The following is a 7,202-nucleotide window of genomic DNA, read 5'->3' as shown; positions in this document are numbered from 1 at the left end:
CCCCCCCCCCCCCCCCCAGGGCCAAGGTTATTTACATTTTCAAATCTGCATTTTTCAAATAGATCTGTCTGCTTCTGATTTTAATATCAGTGATGTTTCCCACGACACCTTTTGTTTTATTATGCATTATGAATTTCTCTCCCTCCTCTCTCTCTTTCTCTCTTTCACTCTGTCTCTCTATCTTTGTCATTTCTTGTCACTCCCTCTCTGCCCATCTTTCACTTGCCCCCTCTCCCTCTCTGCCTCCATCCCTCCCTGTCTCGCTCTTTCTCTCCTCTCTCTCTTACTCTCCCTCCACCCTCCACACTTCCCTCTCTCTCTCTCTCTCTCTCTCTCTCTCTCTCTCTCTCTCTCTCTCTCTCTCTCTCTCTCTCTCTCTCGTCTCTATCTTTTTCTAATCCCTATCCCCCACACTAGGCTTATGAGTCCCAGTGTTTTATCATGGGGAGAGAGATTTATCATTCCAATCTCATTTCAATAAATAAAATAATCTCTCTTCTCCTGCATGTGACAGCAGCTAATGCTATTTTGTTATCGCTGAGAGAAACTTTGCAGACTCGGTGAGATGTTTGGCATACTGTGCGCATAGCAAGACTGTGCTGAATGAGGAAGTTTACTATGAAGGATCCTGGTTGCATGGCGTGGCACACTTTGTGTATCATGTTACAAATCGTGTCAGTGTACCTGTTAAATTGGAACACAAGATGTGCATATCACATGATAATCATTCCACAACAGTTTTTATCAATTTGCTCTGTTGCTACGATGGAATGTCGTCAAAAACGGAAGTCTATTGTTATTGTTGGTATTGGTATTGTTTGTCTACAAAAAAACATGGTATCATTACTGAATGTGTTTAGAGGGGTTAAATGAACAAGTTGTAACACATTTCCAAATTAATTGAACAAAACATGCAGTAGTGTTTATGTGGTTTGTACCTCTTACTGTGGTGGCAAAGCAACCTTATTGTAACCATTCCAGGCTCTTAAAAGCTATTCCACTTCACACATGTATGCTTTTATCTTTCAGACTGGATGCATTCTCAAACCAGCAACTGTCAGATCTCCAAGCTCAGTACTATGTAGCAGAACAAGACCAGCCATCAAAACGACAGTTTTATTTTAATTGCTATCTCCCTTTCCTTCCAGTCCCTTCTCTCTTTCTCTACCCCCTGAGCAAATCAACAAAAAAATGTAAAAGGACTGACAGGAAAACAATTGCGTTTCAAATTGAACTCCCAGCAGAGTATGTTCACTTCCTTAACCTGACATCTCTCCCTTCCCAACACATGGCAGAGGAGAGCGGCGGGTGTACTAAAGAAGAGAGAGAGAGAGAAAGGGGGGGGGGGGAGACCGTCCTTTTGAATATGTGTTTTCTGTTTATCATTAGCTGACTGGGTGCTTCATCATTCGGTGAAAATCCCTATCTGCTGAACATAAGGCCGAGAGACAGCGGGGAATCAATCTTTTGTGCTTGGGCAGATAAACACAGGACGCAATCAGGGGGAGACGGAGCGACGGAGCAGGCCGCGGGACCCACGCCGGCGGTGATGGATGGCGGAAGTGAAAGTGTCAGGATGGCATTATGCAAATGGAGGAGGCATCCGAGCATCGCCCCGGTGATTATGGGAGATGGGAAAGCAGCCTGTGGTCCCCCTGGCACCGGCGGCAGACATTTTGGGCCTCGTTGTTTTTTCCATCCGCCGTCGTCGCCCTCTCTCTCTCTCTGAGCTGTCCTGACGGAGGGAGGGAGGGAAGGGGAGGGAGGGGGGAGAGGTGGTGGGGTTGGAGGGAGGGAGGGAAAGAGGAAGGGAGCGAGCGAACGAGCGAAAGAAGGGAAGAGGGAAAACTGAACAAGGGAGTGGGAGAGGTGGTGGGGTTGGAAGGAGGGAGGGAGTGAACGAAAGAGGGAAACGGAAGAGGGGCTTGAGATGGAGGGAGGGAGGAAGGGAGGGAGGGAGGGAGGGAAGGAGGGGAGGAAGCAGAAGGAACAAGGGAGTGGGAGGGATGGCAGGGTTGGAGGGAGGCAGAGGGGGAGAGGAAGGAGGAATTATGGGAGGAGGAGATGGAGGGAGGGAAGAGATGAATGTCAGAGATGGAAGGAGAGAAGGAGGGTGGGACGAGGACGAGATGAGGAAGGAGGGGTAGAGTCACCAGAGTGTCAGCGTGTCATTCACACAAAACCCCACCCTGCAACAAAACCCCCACAGAAATAGGAAGGCCACTGAAAGCCAGCCGTGTCATTTACTAAAAACAAATCACCAGCCAGTCTGTTGGGGCTGTTTGAGTGAGGGTGGCGAGTGGAGGTAGTGATAGAGACACAGCACTGACAGAACAATAATGAATAATGAACTTCAACCACTTGAAAATAAACAATCATCCAGCACCGCCTGACAGCTTCTGGTGCTGTCCCGGCTCACAAATCAAACTAACGTGCATATAGCTACTTTCACCAAAACATGACCCCAGAGAGAGGCTGTATCCATCCCTGTTGAGTCACTCCCAGACCCGTCTGAAACCCGTCTCAATGACAAGTGAGGGGGGACTGACTCTCAGTAACGACCGCGTCTGCCTCTTGTATTCAAATGAGGGTTGAAGTGAAGGCAGGACGCATACTTCAGGGGGCAGAAAGACCCAGAGGGGAGATCTGGGCTCAGTCCCAGCTGAACCATTACACTGAGATTGGATGAACACAGAGACATGGAAAATATGATAGTGTGTGTTGATGGGGACTAAGCAAGGAGAGTGCCCAGATGATGTATGCTCACGCGCTTGTGTGTGTACGCTCGTGTGTGTACGCTCATGTGTGTGTTTGTGTGAAGGTGTGTTTGTGTGTGTGTGAGATTAACTAGTCAAATGAGTCCCTTGGTCCCGCCTCCATACAAGGCTCAAGAGGCTCTGTGTGTGTGTGTGTGTTGATATGTGTGGTGCGTACATGGGTGCTAGCAAGCACCGGAGAGACAGAGAGAGAGAGAGAGAGAGAGAGAGAGAGAAAGAGAGAGAGAGAGAGAGAGACAGAGAGACAGAGAGACAGAGAGAGCGTGAGAAATAAACCATCACAGCCACACATCGGTGATACACAATGTCACTTGTTTATGCTGTCATCTGTTACGCCAAATAATTGTCCCCGATCATCAGATCGTAATAAGAGTGTGTTTATGGTGATGGCTCACCCACAGTCCACCTCCACAGATGAGGAGCAGAGCCCAGTGCTACCTCAGTCCCAGAGGCAGCAGACTGAACTGCCCCCAGTCTGTCCTCCACCTCCACCTCCAACACTCACCACCACGTCCAGACACACCACTCCGTTCCACCTGATTGGATCCATTTGCATCAGACACCTCCTCTGCATATTGATTGATGGGTTTAATCTGCGAATCAGGGGGAGCGCTGAGACATCAATCTCTGTCAGCCCTACCTTTTTTCCAAGCCTGTGATTCCCTGCTAGGACTCATCAAGAGAAGCAAGTTTCGACAGAGAGAGGACCTGAGAGGAGACAAGGAGAGAGAGTTACAGAGAGAGAGAGAGAGAGAGAGAGAGAGAGAGGGGGGGGGGGAGAGAGAGGAGAGAGTTACAGAGAGAGAGATAGAGAGAGAGAGAGAGAGAGAGAGAGAGAGAGAGAGAGAGAGAGAGAGAGAGAGAGAGAGGGAAATACAAATAGAGAGTGTTAACTTCTCAGGTGGATTTCAGTCAGTGGTCTGTGAGTTGTGATGTGTCTGGTAAAGCTAAAAGAAAGCTTGACCGACTGCCTAAACATCTGAGTGATTGAAAACTGGAACATCAGTCAGTCAAGACAGATTTACAGGCACACAGATATCATGCTATTGTGTACAGTGGGCACTTGGAAAACTGTCTGGTTTTGTTTTTCATTTCTTCACAGAAATGCATTTGTCAATTGATCTTTGAAGTCAATTAATTTCAGGACAACAACAAAAGTTAATAGCTAATTCATTTACAGGTAAAGTTAACTTTAGTTTTCCTCACCTTACCAGGAACCATTGTGAAGATAATTGGCTCACCTCGTCACCTCACAGGCATTCATAAAAACAAGTGTAACAGTTTGAGACTCAATCTGAGATGAAAAACAGCCATGTCCTTTTCTCTCTGCTGTGTGTTGGTGGCATTGTGTTGATTGAGGTCTTGTTGTGATGTGATACCTCCTCCAGACTTTAGGTGTTTCTATCTGTGTGTGTATGTGTGTGTGTGTGTGTGCGTGTGTGTGTGTACATGTATTAATAGAACGTGTTAATTGAGTTGTGATTGCCATTGTGTGTCCCGTCAGGTGAGGTACAGGACCCCTATGTGTGTGGTGAAGACTGTACCTGTGACATATCCATCTGACAGACACCTCACACTGCCTTGAACAAACTAATTACTGCTAATTCAATTAAAATGAAAAAGTCATGAAATTATAATTTTTTAATTGTTGAATTCGATGTAAAGGTAAATATGCCTTGCACATTACTTTAGAAAATTACAGAAATAATGTATACATCACAAATAAATTAGTTGGATAGTAATTAGAAATTGTGTAATTTTATTATTCGACATTTCACGCCTAATGGACTGTCGGGCTATGAACTGCATCAACATGTTTTTTTGTTGATGATGTTGTTTCAAACATCAACTAGAAACACAGAGACACGCATCATCATGTTATACAGACACCGTACTCCCACCGTAAAACACACATACATACACACACAAACACCCCCCATCCCCCCCAAACATACACAGCCCCCCCCCCCCAACACACACACACAAACACACACGCACACAAAAACTCCACAATGAAATCATTTACTAGTGAGATAATCCACAACAGACTTTCTGTGGTGAGACAGCATCACACAGAAAATGTTTAAGTGTAAACTGAATTGTAACCTCTATTTTACCATTCACTTCTGTTCAAGAATTCATTCACCAAAACGACTTCCTCCACGAGATTGCCACAACAGAGGTTTCACAATTCAGTCTTAAAAAAAACAATAACAGTTGGACTGTAAGTTGTCGTTGGGAGGAAGAAACTTTTATTCCCCACATCTCTTAATGACGGCACTCCAATTAGAGTGGCTGCATTTTTCACTTGCCGCGAGTCAAAGGAAAACAAATAAAGCAGCTAGATTTAGAAACCTTATTAGACTTTGAGTCCCTGAGCAATTAAAGTATTACAGCTCAAGTGCTTCTGTGAACCTCCGATGGAAAGCATTAAGGTGGTCTCCACTGTGGAGGTGGTCTGGTGCCAGGCTTCTATCGCTTGTTCCTGTTTGCCTTTTTTTAGCCTCTCTCTTGTTGCACAGTAAATACAGGGCTGTCATTCACTCATTGTGTGTGGGTTCCATTAATGGTGAGAGACGTGATGGGTCAATGTATGATCGGAGATTGATCATTGGTATCAGATAATGGATGTGTTCAGAATGTTTCTTGGCTCTCTGATACATACACTGACAGGTCAGAGGACAAAAAACGTTAGTGTCAGATACATGGGCTTATGCAAAATGCCATAACGCCACAGAAACTGTGACTGTATTTATAAATACTGTTTTTGATGCAACATTCATTGTCTATCCCCCGTATTCACATAAATTGTTGTCACCTACAACTGTCTTCTCATGAAAACAATTTGCTTCAATTTGATTCCTTATCAAATCAGTAACCCGGAGAAAATGTATTATATAATTTATGTCGAGATGCTACACCAGCCTCATTTAGTCCACAACACATTAAGGGCTAATTAAATAATTAGACTTATGTGGATTTATATCCATCCTAATATCAATTTAACTTTATGAAGAAAACAGTTTCCAGTGTATTACATATCACTTGATCAAATTAAGCCAATCAGGTAACACTAACTAAAGAATGTAATGGTAAATCCAGATATGATAGTTCACCCCTTGTCTTAATTACCGTAGGTTTCTTTCCAAGAGAATATATGTACATACCTCTGTCTCAGCCTACATTGAAATTGATACAATACAAATTATTTTTTGCTGTTCCAGGCCTGAAATCACTGATTGTGATATTTGATACCACTAGGGGGTAGTAGTGGTGCCTTCTCTGTCTGGTAGCTGACATGGAAGCAGTGCTTCTACTCTATTGGAAACACACATGAAGCCTCTCAAAGAAGCACATGGATTCACATGCAGACACACACACAATCGTGCATACGCACGCACACACGCACACAAACACACACTTACAGACCTGCACACAGGCACAGAGACACACACACACTCATGCATAAACACACGCACACACACACACAAACAGACACACACACACTTGATGGATACCTAAGCTGCTCTACATCACAAACTTTATTTTCACTCTATTTTCATTTTTCACCCCCACTTTGCATTCAGATTTGTTTAAAAACATATCAGTTACACGAAAATGTGCTCGCAACAACTTGTCCTCATCCACTCAGAGGAGTATTTCCCCAGCCTCTCTGCAGCCCGGCAGGCCACCCCCTGCTAGATAACCCTCTCTGCTGGGATCCCTACTGCTCTCACTATACAGTTGACACCTTCAGCGAGGGCACCACCTCTTCCACACCTCTAACATGAGGTCCCAGCCAAGAGGCCCCGACACAACGGACTAATGACGCCGTATCACTGTTGGGCCTGGGTCTGGGCCACTCTGAGCTGTTGTCATCCAAAGTGGATTAGTGTTCTTCTCAGCACGTTTCTTTTGGCAGCCAGCCAGGAGGGGTGGGGGAGGGGTGGGGGGGGGTTATAACAGGTTCCTTCTTGTGTATGTATGTGTCCATGCGTGTGTGAATAACGTGTGTGTGTGTGTGTGTGTGTGTGTGTGTGTGAGTTAGAAGGGAATGAGCTCCATTTCTTTGTGGGTATCAAACACTGAAATGCCGTTTTTTTTTGTGGCAGCAGAAAAAGGGGAATGACAGACAGACTGACTAACTTGGTTGACAGATTGACTGGTTGAGCAGGTTTCCAGGCTGCAGCTCTGGGTTCAGTCCAGCCAGCCTGGTTGTGTCTCTGGTCTGCAGGAAGCCTTCAGACCTGCCAGGCTCCAGCGGCTGCACCAAACAACTCTGCTGGCTGACTGGCTGCTTCCTCCAAGACCTAGCTTCTGTGTGGATCTGACTGACTAACTGACTGACTGACTGACTGACTGACTGACTGGCTGACTAACTGCCTGGCTGGTTGGATGGCTGACTGGCTGCTTCCTCCCAGACCT

The sequence above is a fragment of the Hypomesus transpacificus genome, chromosome 6 (assembly GCF_021917145.1).
Source record: "Hypomesus transpacificus isolate Combined female chromosome 6, fHypTra1, whole genome shotgun sequence".
In the NCBI taxonomy this organism is placed as follows: Eukaryota; Metazoa; Chordata; class Actinopteri; order Osmeriformes; family Osmeridae; genus Hypomesus; species Hypomesus transpacificus.
This window is presented reverse-complemented; position numbering follows the sequence as displayed.